This window comes from Mauremys mutica, chromosome 8, assembly GCF_020497125.1.
Source record: "Mauremys mutica isolate MM-2020 ecotype Southern chromosome 8, ASM2049712v1, whole genome shotgun sequence".
NCBI classification, from domain to species: domain Eukaryota; kingdom Metazoa; phylum Chordata; order Testudines; family Geoemydidae; genus Mauremys; species Mauremys mutica.
In genome coordinates this window covers 1,339,384-1,352,542 of record NC_059079.1, presented here as the reverse complement: position 1 = coordinate 1,352,542, position 13,159 = coordinate 1,339,384, and the positions used below count along the sequence as shown (strand labels likewise).

The 13,159-nt window shown below is 51.5% G+C and overlaps 1 protein-coding gene across 7 annotated transcripts in view; it reads right to left on the bottom strand.

Annotated features, from left to right (window-relative positions):
• The window catches only part of PTPRF (protein tyrosine phosphatase receptor type F), a 411,971-nt gene that overhangs the window by 87,168 nt on the left and 311,644 nt on the right, over positions 1-13,159 (bottom strand). The window lies entirely within an intron of this gene.

Sequence of the window (13,159 nt, the reverse complement as noted above, 5' to 3'; positions counted from 1 at the left end):
CATCTTATTAGAACCACTCATTAAGGGCTGGCCCATGCACTCCCCCCAAACTGAGGCTATTACTAACATGAACCATTCCCCATTTAAATTACATCCCTCTAATTGGAAAACATGCACAAATGCCACTCACACGCTTTCTTTGTACAGGGCCCACTGAAGCTCTGCAAAATGGAATTACCTGCTCAATTTATTAGCTTAGAGCAACGCCACCCGCTCCCTACACCTCACAGGGCTTGGGCAGGGGGTGCGGGAGGTTTTATTTCTGAATTAGCACTGGGGTTACTGCAGAAAAAGAAACAGTCGCCAGAGCTGCATGACAGTGTCACAGCCTGATCCGAACACCTTGCTGGGCAGGAAATACTAATCCTGACAGCTGTGAGATCACATCCATTTCAACAGGAGAGTGCTGGGTTGCCAGAACCCGTCTCACCTTTGGGGCAGCACTTTGGGAGACCTATTTCTCCTTATTACATCGCAAAGCATCTCTCCAGAGCAATCTCTTGCAGGGCATTTCATCCAAGACTTATTTGTAAGCAACTCTCAGCGACAATAAAGTTCTAAAGCTGCCAGCCGTATGCATCCCAGTCAGAGAAATGACACTGAGCAACGAGGCCCATTCTGCAGCGTTAGTGTTATGGGCCTATTTAAGCAGGGGCAGAGAAACACAACTGTGCTGCGTAAATCTCTGCCTGCTCTGGGCTAATGCGGTTTGGTCTGTAGTTAAAAAGGGAAACTGCCTGAACGTGTCTCGCCTGGAACCCTCGCACTCCCCAGCCTTCTCCACTGGAAAGGAAATGTCAGAGCCCAGGGAAGGTTCACGACTGACTCACTCACACGGAGCCATCCATTCCCAATTACTCTCAATCAGTGCAACCCCGGCTGGCAGAGCAGCGAACAGTCACAGAGCGGGATCTTAAAGGGAATCCCGGTAGCTCCAGGTCCCAGCACTTTGCCCGGGGAGTTGGAAGGACTCTCTGATGCAGGGCCCGTGGGGAGCACGGTGGCACTGGGCATCGTTCCACATCAGCCCTGGCACTGCAAAAACTCGTTGGAAATTGCACAGCGGCTGACGCGCCTCAGCAGCATCAGCTCAGTCTGACAGGCTGACGCTGCCTAATCACATTTCACTAGCTCTGCTCTTTGATGATTCATTCCCAAATCAACAGACTTGCAGAAATAGACTGAACACAGAAGCCCCCACGCTAGATGTACAACAGAGCTATGACTTGGTGATAAATTAGACAATGCTGTCAACAATGTGTGTGTACTACACATCTTCTTGGAGACAAAACAGGGCTCATTAGCTCCTTACCAGCCAGGGGGAAGGATAACGTGTGCTTTTTAAGATGTCTAAATCCAAAGTCTTGCTGGTTGTTTCTTTTAATCAATTATTAAATCCCAAATCAATAGCTACATGTGTGATGGCCAGTGAGGCGTTACCTGCCTGACAGGGGAGCGCTCCCCCAACCAGACAGAAATGAAGCTCTCCTCGAGTGCTACACAGTCACGAGAACACCGCGCGGACTCGATGGACATGGCGATGGGTTTAACATGATGGTGTGTATTTTCAGTCAAAGCACCCCAGCACCGTTCCTTAGGAGGCAGGGTTCGTTTTCCAACGGACATGGTGCTGAATTCTTTCAGCCAGTCCCAGTCCAGGGCCAGCAACCTCCCCGCACCTCCCACATTTTCAAAAGGAAGAAAAAAAGAGAGAAAAGCTGTAGGTCTGCACAGAGCATTTGTTCATGCACCTGACATGCACCTGGCAGGCAAGAGAGGCCGGGATGGGGTCACACAGCGAAGGGAATGGGCTAGGGAGATGCACACTGACTCAGGTATGCAGACACTGGACAATGGAAAGCACCGAGCTCGACTTCTCCCAGCGAGGCCATGCAGGAGGGTTGGAGTCTCAGAAAAACCAGCATGCAGAAACAGCCCTCACAGCCCAATCCTGCGAGAACAGGGCTAGAATGCCCTCTGTTGCCACCCCATAGACAGGGCCCCTATTGCAGACACAGCTGCTCCCCAACCTAACCCCTGCCATTCACTTCAGGCTCAGAGAGCCTTGGGCCCCATTGACACGTAGCCCTCGGACTCGAGTCCCCGGCTCTCCTTTGCAAGGGCGAGGAACGCGGTCAGCCCTTGCTGGGAAGGAACACAGCTTGTGAATCTGCCAATAAAGGCCTCCGCGCATTGCGCAGCTTGCTGCGGAGAGAACCTCTGGCCCCTTTTCAAAGCTGCTGTTTACTATGCAGTCGGCAGGGGAAGAGAGAAGGCTGCTAGACAATAGACTGGAGATGGGGGTCTGCGTGCCTAGGGAAGGGATGGACGGCAAAGAAAATACTCTCTCCTCCCCTCTCCAGAGCGGATCAATACATGGAAAAGGTTTCTAGGCAAACCCTTGTCCTTGAGTGACAGTCGCATAGGCTGGTGGGGCAGAGAGATGGCCCCAGGAGGCCTCTTGGTTACATCTTAGCACAATTTCTCCTTTACTTAAAGGATTGTCCTCCCCCCCTCCCCGGCCCCATGGGTGCACTGTTCCTCCATTCTAGACGGGAACAGCTCCTCACCCCTCCTGAGGACTCAGCAGCGGACTGCAGATGCCCCATTACTCTGGGTCAGCCCAATCCCCACGCTGAGTGTCACCAGGCCGTTCCCTCCAATGCTGGACATGGCTCACTACTCGACAGCCGGGAAGATGGGTGGAAAAACAGCACTGCCTTTGTTCTTCTCCCACACTCTGGGAACCAGGGGCCCTAGGAATCCCCTCTGCCTGTGGCCTCACTCCACAGAGGGGTTATGCTGGCCTCACCACGACAAAGAGGCCAGAATGGCCTGGGCAGCCCCTGTGGGTCCCTATCTGTGCAGAATTTGCACCAGGTTAAAACTACCGCAAAAGAGAAGCAACAGGAATTGACAGAACATCCTGGGGCACTAGGGAAACTGGCCACCGACCCAGGGGAAGGCCCTGCAGCATGCCCTGGAGGTGAACCAGCCAGGGTTCTGCAGACCCGTGGGCGACCGAGGGCCTCTGTTCCGTCCCAAGCCCCTGCTGCACCCCCCGCCAGGCCTCAGTGTCTGGGCATGACTAGCTGGAGCACCCAGGGAATGCTGATCTGCCCACACCTCACGGTGGTACCAAGAGCAGCCAGCAGCCAGTGCTGCCAAGGAGGCTCCAGCGTGGGCTCACACCTAAGATGTGAGGAGATTAACCTGGCCTCCTAAATTTACTTCGGAGAGACGGATTCAATCTTGCTGGTGACGCACTGCGGAACTGCCACAAAGCTGCCCCCTCCCTCACCAGAGCAGGGCTGGGAAATCAATGGTGGGCTCAGATGGGCTCCCTGCTAAGTGGAGTGAGAGGCAGCACCCGTTCAGTTACACCGTCTCAGCTAGTAACAATGGATATCAGGGCGGAGCTTTTACACAAGGTTGGGGGGAAAGAGAGGGGGAGGCTCGGAGATGCCTTTAGTTACGAATCTGGCCATGATTCTAATCTAGCCAGACCGTCAGTACGGGAACTACAGGAGATGAACTTTCTCACGAACCAGCACATCATCTGGGGATAATTGGCAGCTTTTTTTAGTGGCTGGTCCGGTGGGACAAGCAGAGCTGCTGTCAGTTAGCATTAGAGAGCGCGGGCAGAGCGCTCATAGAAGCTTACATAGCACCCACATATCCTGTTCTGGCTCAAGCCAGTTCTGTAAGTCTCTTGCTTCCCCTAGCATAAGAACTCACTAATAATTTAAACCAGCATAACTCCCTCGAAGAGCAGCTCTCCAGAAATGTTCTCCAATTTACAAGTCAAATCACAACAGCTAGTGCAGCCTGTGATGCCACCTAAACGCTTTGGAAATTTTTGTTACCCTCCATTTCTTGCAGTAACTTCCTCCCTTTTTTATTATGATTTTCTTGACAAGAATTTGCAATTTTTAAAAAAAATCTTCTTTTCGGATCAAGATCAAAGAAGGTGTTTGGAGGTTTTGCAAGAACAGCATGGGGGAAATTGCTGTGCATATTAAAATGATTTCAACGGACAATAGTATCATTCAGAGGTTCATTTAAACCAGCAGACTGTCAAAAATGAGATTCATTGCCATTCATCCCAGCACTGGGCATCATGAACGGCTGCGTAACGCAGCGCAATTCAGCAAGCTTCCCTATCTGAGCACCCTGCCTGGGAGGGAAAGTGAACCCCAAAGTGGTAAATCACCCAATGCAACCTGAGCCATTGCTCTGGATCATACAGGAGAGGGCGAAAGGACCATGCAGCACAGTCCGAGGAGACGTGGGAGAAGAAGCAACACCACAGCACAGACGGAAGAGACTGAGAAGGGTTAATAATTTAGCATGCATTAGCGTGCACATTCCCTGCATCTGGCGCAAGGAGCCCTGCTCCTTTCACCACTGGAGCGGCCGTTCCTCCAAGTCTCTGATTCCATCAGAGAGTGACCTCAGCACACGCAGAGCCTGCAGCTCTACCCTCCTCTCTGCTCTCCGGTCAGCCTGGGAGACTCCGGGCACCAACCAAGGGCTTCACACACTCATGGGTTAATCTAGACCTTCAGAGCCATCACATCTCATGTGCTGGAGCAGAGCAGGGCCCCAGTGGGAATGTTACACAGAGAGAAAGAGTGTGTCTGTCTGTCTGTCTTTCTTCCAGAGTGAAACAAGGGCGGCAGCACTGGGGAGGGGGACACGAAGCTGTCTTTTCCCACTAGCTATCTTGGCAACAGCCGCTGACTCCTCCCCCCACCCCTCCCCAGGGTGACCAGAGAGCAGGTGTGAAAAATCGGGACAGAGGGTGGTGGTGGTGGTGGGGGGGGGTAATAGGCACCTATGTAAGAAAAATCCCCAAATATTGGGACTGTCCCTATAAAATCAGGACATTTGGTCACCCTACCCCCCCACCCCCAAATACAGACTCTCTCTCTAGCTCCCACAGCCCCTCCCCCCAAAAAACTCAATGCTCCTCCCCCCCCAGTGCCCAGTACTCCATGCACCTGTTCCCTGGTCTCCCTTGGCTCCCAAACCGATTCCCTCCTGCTCTCACTGCCCTGCCACGGTGGCACCAGCCCGATCCCCAGCTCCCACTCCCCTGGCCAATCACACACAGTGGCAGGTAAGGGATGGGCAGGCAGATTTCCCCCCCAGCCAATCAGTGCTGCCCCCCCATGTATGTTCACAGGAGCCTCTGCTGCTGCCTTGTCTCTGCTGCTCTCCTGGGCATGAAGGGACCCCCCAGTCTCCCAGTTGCTGCTCCTCCTGCACCCAAACCCGCTACTCCTGGCTTCCCCTCCTCGTCCCTCCCTCCGGGGAAAAGAGCAGCCGTGTCTCCCCCCGCCCCGAGAAGGAGCAGTGCTAGGAATGTCCTAGGTTTGGTGAGGTGACCAGACGTCTCTGAGGCGACAGACTCCCCGTTTCATTACATTTGAGCTGGAGAGCAAGAGAATCCCAGGGAAGTGGAATGTCTTGGCACCCCAACTCCAAGCCTACTGCCTGCAAGTCCCTCTCCTTCTCCAAGACAATTGCTTGAGGTGGGGAAGGAGTGAACTTAGGAGACAACCTCCTAGAGACAGGATCATTGGGCTGCATGGTTTACGCAGCTCTAGACACCTTTCATCTCTCTCTTTTAAACAAGGTCTCCAAATGGAAAGGTAGTTACTGGAGCCTCACAATCTATTGTCAGAATCAACAGCAGGATAGGAAAAACTGGAACCAGAAAAATGCATTTACAGTCTAATCTTGTGCTCAAACAATGCTGTACTATTTATGTTCCCAATGCATCCTTGAATGCTGACATTTTATAGACAATTTCCAAAACAGGGCCTCACCATTTTTGGATTATATTTCAGCTATAACTTTTAGGTCTAATTATTTGCGCTGACAACTGCATATAAAAGAGGATATATCATTACAGTGCTGCAGCACTGGAGACATCAGCATTCAGCGTAGTGACATACTAATAGCAAAGTACGGGAGACGGAGATTGTGGAGCTATGCAATTTGCATTCACTCTCTGAAATTTCTCTGATGAAAATAACACAACATTAAGGAGGGGAATAAGAGAAAAGATCCACTGTATCAAGATAAAATAACTCTTTAATAAATAACCTTGTAGCAGTCGCAGAGCAATAATTAAATGCATGGGTGAGCAGTACACAGTTTTAAGTAAAGCTAGAAAAATGTAAGATGTAATTATCAGTGCCAAACAAATTATAAACAATGCAAATCCCATTGGAATATTTAGAAACTATTTTCTGCCATCACATTAAATATTTGTGCACGTGTGGATTTTTGGTAGGGTGAGAAGGGAAGGCCAATGGAGAGAGGAGAGAAGGAGAAATGATCTGCTCCTCTTGGCTGACAGCCATTTTCTCACTTGCTCAGCTCCCGTCCGCTAACGTCTGTTACTGAAATGCAGACGCGCCCAGATAGAGCCTGAGCTTCACTCTTCTTGTGATCTCTGAGCCTTCTCTGCAGCCTCCCAAGTCTGGGGGTTGGACTAGATGACTTCCTGAGGTCCCTTCCAACCCTGAGATTCTCTGATTCTAAGTTAGTGACATCCTGGAGGCTCTGGGGTTTTCTCTCTTTTCTCTGCTGTCTTAGCGGGTAATTCTAATCTCCAAGAATTCTATTTTTAGAGGGAAAACAAGAGCCTCTGCCTCAGTACAACTGAAACGGGAGCATGTTTCAGGGAGGGAAATGGGAACTAAGTAAATACTGCACTGGAACAACTGCTCGGAGGACTTGTTAAACATGTTTAATCATCATTAAAATCAAGTCAACTCAGATGGCTGCTCAGTGGCTTGTGTGAAACAAGCTGGGGTCCCACCAGCTCCTGAGGGCAGGGCTGCACATCACAATACCAGCAGGCTAACTGGCCCCCCTGGGCTGAATAGGCCACTGAGAACGACTCTCCATTAGAGGTGGTGACTCCAGTTCAGAGGGTGCAGGGAGAACCTGCAAAGTGCCTGCCCATGAGGGATCTATTCTGGGAATTAAACCGGTCAGCAGGGCTGTCAAACCCAGCACTCTCATCGGTGCTAAATGTGTCACAAATCTCAAAGGCCTCAGCGTCGGCCTAGACCTGGCTTTCCTGCCCATGCCCTTTCCCTGTGTGATTGGTCCCACTCTGCTCTCAGGGCAACGGAGCTGCATCGGGACAGAGAGGAGGGTAAAGCAACATTCCCTAGTGACCCAGAGCTCCTGGTAGGACAGCAGCTGGGCTTGTCAAGGGATCACCTGAGCAAGGCTGAGGTCACTGGGGCTCTTCAAATTCTGCTACTAGCAAGGCAAAGAGCCAGCACAAGTGAGGAAGGCGAAGGCAAACCCTGCCACCCCGACATGCACGGGGGCTCGGAGGCCTGGAGATCCCAGCATGCCAAGGGAGTGAGAACCACAGAAGAGCAGGAAGCCGCGTGTAACACAAAGGCACCAGAGCACTGGGCCAGTGTCCTCAGCTCCCCCTCTTTTTGTACAGGTGCAGGGGAGAGGAGCACTCGAGCCTTTGCCTACAGCCATGATCAAAAGGGCGTTTACAAACTAAAAACCAAAACAATGAAGCAAAAGGAGAAAGTGCAGCTCCTGCTCTCCACCAGCAGCTCACACAGCAAGAGGGGGAGATCAGTCACATCAAAGCTTCCAACTAGGGCTCTTGATCTCCTACAGGAAACAGAAGCAGTTCAGATGTATTCGCGCAGAGCCTGGTGCAGGTAATGGGTGAAGGCAGAACCCCGCATACGTAGCATGCACTTCTTTCCCCTTAAACACAGAGCCCTCAGCTGGTGTTTTGCATGCAAATATATTCTGTGCATTTTAACTCTCAAGCAACAAAGGCATGCAAGCAGGGGATCAACGCCATCACCAAAGTCATAGCAAACAGTAAGCAGATTTCATCAGGCGCGCTGTGGCCGTGCCCGGCAGGGAGCCAGGGTTGGTAGGGGCCTGCCCCTTTCAGGGCTGGCGCTCCTTTCCCTACTGGAAAAGTCCCATCTGACGTGGCGCACTGTAGATGGATAAGAAGTGAAAAGGACCAACCTTCTCGCTGATCTGAGAGATGAAAGTTTGTTTTGTTTGATGGCAGAGTGCGATGAAGATGAGGAGGGAATAAAAAAAAGACAAGGAAAAACACAGAGAGTAAAAACAGGCCAAGCTTCATCTGTCCGCACACCACTGACACCACAAGACAAGGCTGCCGAAGTCAGTCAGGATTCCCCACAACGCACGCACACTCGCAAAGGACACACAGCTTCCACATGCACTGCTCTGACCAGGGACAAGCACCCACCGACTGACTCGAGACACACGGAGACATGGCAGACAGGCATGTACCTCACACCCCAACAGCTGCGGTGCCTGTCAGTGGCAGCCCCTCTCTTGGCCAGGATTCGAAGCACAGACACGTAAACACATGCCACACACACACACACACACACACGCCTTTAGTCACCGCATGGATTTGCTCCAAACACTCCTGTGCTCCCATTCCAAGCATAGAGATGATGGCAAAGGCACTTTGAACCCACTGACCACACACTGGGCAGAGCACAGACATGTAGATTGTAACGTTAGAATATGGAGGAAATGTTCCTGGTGGTAAATGGAAAGTCTTCTACCATGAAGAGCTGCTTCCCCTCTCCGACCAAAGAGCTAATTGTGGCAGAAAGATATTAGACAACTGACAGACATGTGCAGTCTCAGCTGAGCTCAGTGTTGGGAGAGCCTTACTGGCGCACTGTGCTGGGAGTGAGAGAGAGACAAGAAATCAAAGCAACAACACCCAGAATGAATGTGGAGGTCCCAGTTTTTGTTCCTGCAGGAGAGACAGTAAAAGGTTAGTTACATTTTCCTTGCGGATAAAGGACATCTTACTCCTTTAGCCAGAACGCCATCACTCCAGCTAGAGATCTGTAACCCACCCCTTGCTGAGAGAACACACAGAGGAGGGCTGATGGTTAAAGACTGCTTACGAATCACATTCTTTTGTGGCTGTGGGGGGAGAAACCTGCTTTTCAGGAGAAACATTGCAAATTAAAAACCAGCATGTGGTACAGTACAGTCAGTCAGTCAGTCATTGCCGGTGACCAAAGGGGACAGGATTTTAACCCACACTGACATGATGTACAACAGGCAATGCTACAGCAGAGGCCTAGAAAGTGTAATGGAGCTTGGAGGAGAACAGCACAACCGTTGCTTTTATTTCTTTGAGTCCCGGGGGTGGGGGGCAGGGGCACTACAGCCAGCAGGCTGGGAACTCAGGAGCAAGTGCTAAGACCAGAGATCACACCTCTTGAAGGTCCGTTATCAACACAGCCCTGATTCCAGGCCCACAGTTCCATCAGTCCCTTTCAAGGCTGGATTCTCTCTTCTCCCCACGCCAGTTATTCATATCCGAACTGCTTCATCCTGTGCAGACAGAGGCAAACCCCCACATATGGCAGGAGGAGGGAAAAGCTGGAGGGACGCTCTCCTCCCCTAAAGAAACACATCCCACCTTTCGCTGGGGGCTCAGCAGGTCGAGAGGGTTTGCGTTTCAGCTCAGCTCAAGAAAGAGGCCACACTTCCTAGCAGCCCACGCACTGAGAGACGAGGCGGTGCCCAGGCCAGTGCACTGTGCGAGGCAATACACGGAAACAGTCCGACAGCCCATACGTTAGCACAGTGTGTAATAGCACTAGCAGCAGCAGCATGAGACTGGGGTAAATGTGAGGAAACAGGTCAGTTTTACGGACCCCTGTGACTGAACAGGGCAGTACGAAGAGGGTACAAAGGCCACAATCCTAGTTTAATGGCTAGGTCCAGTAACAGAGCAGCTGTGGCAGTGTAGTCCGTCAGTGGGTCACGGCATGCCTTGGGGGTGGGTGCATTAGATATTGACAGTCCCCAAGGAATCACAGATGTATATGACCTGGCCTTTAGGATGGTCAGGGAGACTGATGCCTGTTGGTCCTGTCAGAAGATCCCAGGCTGGCACAGTGTTTGCTGCATTTGTGTAGCTGGAAGGGCTCGGGAGGTTGTCAGCATGTCTGGAGGGCTGGCTGCTCTGGCAATGGCTTTCCCAAAACTATTGACACTTCAGATTCCAGTGACAGAGGTGAAGGGACACATGTGATACAAGCTGGCTCAAACAGCTTCCTTCCTAGCCTGCCAGACAAGAACCAGTTCCGAGGCTGCTGCTCATCACTAATTGCTGGATTATCTCTTAATCTCTTATTATATTAATGGACTCTGGGAAATAACCAGCAGGCCATTTCACAAAGACCAGCAAAAGAGAAAGCCCCAGACAGAAAGCTCGCTCTCTTCTTTCTTTGGCTAATATTTACATTTCTGCTGCTGTTACTTTGGCTGTAAAAAGGCTGATACACACTGAATTGAAAGTTGATTCTCTTTCCAGCTCCTATTCCAATTCTCCTTTACGCTGTGGAAGTCTGTCTTACCAACAGGCCTGTCACCTTCCTACAGTGCACTGGACTTTGAACAGTGACAGTGAAAACTGCAAGGGAATTTGGGCCATGAGGGTATGGAGGATTTAGAGATGTGGTGTGTGTCCGCACCCAAGGGTGCCTGACCTGTGTCCACAGTGTCTCATGAACCCTGAGTGTCCCGATAGGATTCAAACCCATCTGCCTTTCTGGGAACACTGATGTAAGTAAAGTCACAATGGGGATGATTAGGGAGCAGCCAATCACACCAGACAGAAAAAAAATCACTCTCTCCCCAGCGGAGGGAGAGACAGCGAGGAAGCCTAAAGATCAAGGCCATGTCACAGACATGCCTGCCAGCACAGATCATCAGATGGCTCCAGCACTCTGAACACTGAAATTCCCATGCTGACTGAATCTGGTTCAGACTCTTCCAAGACAGGATCATTTTATGCAGCAGCAGCAGCAGCAGCAATGTTCTTACCGCAGCAGCTTGCTTCAGACAGAGGGACTGTAGGGCTGTAACCGTCTTTGCTTTTGGATATTTGACACGAGAGCGTAGGCTCTTGTGGTAGGGATGGGGCCTGTGCCTACAATATGTCCACAAAGGGCTGAGCACAACGAACATGATACCGGTAGGCTTCCGAGGCGCCGCAGAGTGGGCAGCAAACAGTTTCTAAGCCAGAGCTCAAGTCCAGCTGGCACTGCCATTGCTCAGGGAATTCTCTGCGTTTGCTGAGCACCAATAGTGCACTCAGCGCGGCACGAGATAAAACCTAGAACAATAATCACGAGCTCTTCCAGAGCGCGGCTCATCAGCGCTTTACATCAACAGGCCCTGCCCAAAGACCTTACAGTCTAAAGGCAGAAACCACCAAGCCTAGGAAAGCCCAGAGGGAATTACCCTGTTCCTGCTCATTCACATAACTGTATTTTAAGCCCCAGGGACTGGGACTTTCATTTTTCACACTTCTCAACAGCGGAGAGCTACACAAGGAGAAATTGGCTGCTTTATCCCGGATGAACTGAGAATAAGACCCTCCTCACCTGACAAACACAAATACAGGATGTTCAGGAGCCACAATGCTGGATGCATTAGCAATAGCGGAGAGACACAAATAGGATTCTCAAGGCACCAAACTGTTCCTTCCCACTTGTAGTGCACACACTCATGCACCCAGTTATAGTGGCACAATCTCAGAGATCCATTGTGTGTGGCCCCTTGTGCATGGGAAATGAGGGGATCTGGGATCTTTAGCTAGTACAGTCAGGGCCGGCTCCAGACCCCAGCGCGCCAAGCGCGCGCTTGGGTCGGCATTTTGCCGGCAAGGCGGCAGACGGCTCCGGCGGACCTCCCGCAGGCACGCCAGTGGATGCTCCACCGGAGCTGCGGGACCAGCGGAACCTCTGCAGGCACGTCTGCGAGAGGTCCACCGGAGCCGTGGGACCGGCGACCGCCAGAGCACGCCCTGCGGCGCACCGGCCTGCTTGGGGCGGCAGGATTCCTAGAGCCGCCCCTGAGTACAGTGATATGATATTTTATACCAGATATTGTATGAGGGAGGGAATAGAACTAACAAGTCCTACCCATGCAGCTGTATCACATCCTTGGACATCAACCAATTAGATTCCATGTTTCATAAAGCACATTTTATAAATAATCAGACATGGTCCCTAGACTGCACTTTTCACCAGCAAAGGGCTTTGCAAGGAATAATCAGTCGTGAGGGTTATTTATTTAACACGTGTACAGCACTTTGAGAAAAGGGTAGAGAACTACTGTTTATTTAATAACAATTATTATTAGAGAGACAGAAAAACTCTCATCTGACGAGAGCCTGAGAAGACTGTTTGCCATCTAGAGGAGATGAATAAGAGGGGACATGATAAAAATATTCAAACTAATGAATAGGCCAGAGAAAGTACATTGGAAACGGCTGTTCTCCCTGTCTCACCTCAAGAGCCAGGGGACTTCTGAGGACAATGAAACTGAAAGGTGGCAAATTTCACTCTGATCAAAGGGAAGGCTGCAAATACTTCTCCCCATGAAGCCCAGCTGGCCCATGGAAAGTGCCACATTATCCTCCAGGCCACAGGTTTAGCAGGAGGGAAGGAGAGACTGGATGTTTATATGGTTAACAAGACTATCCAGAGTTCCACCAAGAGTTTTAAAAGGCAGTGGTTTTCAATTCGCAGGTCATGACCCAGATCTGGGTCGCGGAATGGAAGGCGCTGGGTCCTGGTGGCTCTGGTTAGCACCGCCGACCGGGCCATTAAAAGTCCCGTTGGCAGTGCTGCCTGACTAAGGCAGGCTAGTGACTACTTGTTCTGACACCGCGCTGAGCCCTGGAAGCGGCCAGCAGCAGGTCTGGCTCCTGGGGGGGGAGGGGGGCACAGGGCTCCATGCGCTGCCCTTGCCCTGAGCACCGGCTCTGCACTCCCATTGGCTCGGGGAAGGGCGGTGCTTGTGCGGCTCCACCTAGGAGTCTGACCTGCTGCTGGGTGCTTCTGGGGCGCAGCATGCTCTGTGGTGCCAGGACAGGCAGGAAGCCTGGCTCTGCACCCCCATTGCGCTGCACCCTCAGCCCAGAGCCCTGACCTCCTGCCCCAGCCCAGAGCCCCCTCTCACATCCTGAACCCCTGAACACCAGCTCCGTTGGGTTGCGGGCATCAACAATTTTCTTCAACTGGGTCGCCAGAAAAAAAGTTTGAAAACTACTCTTAAAAGGGATGTA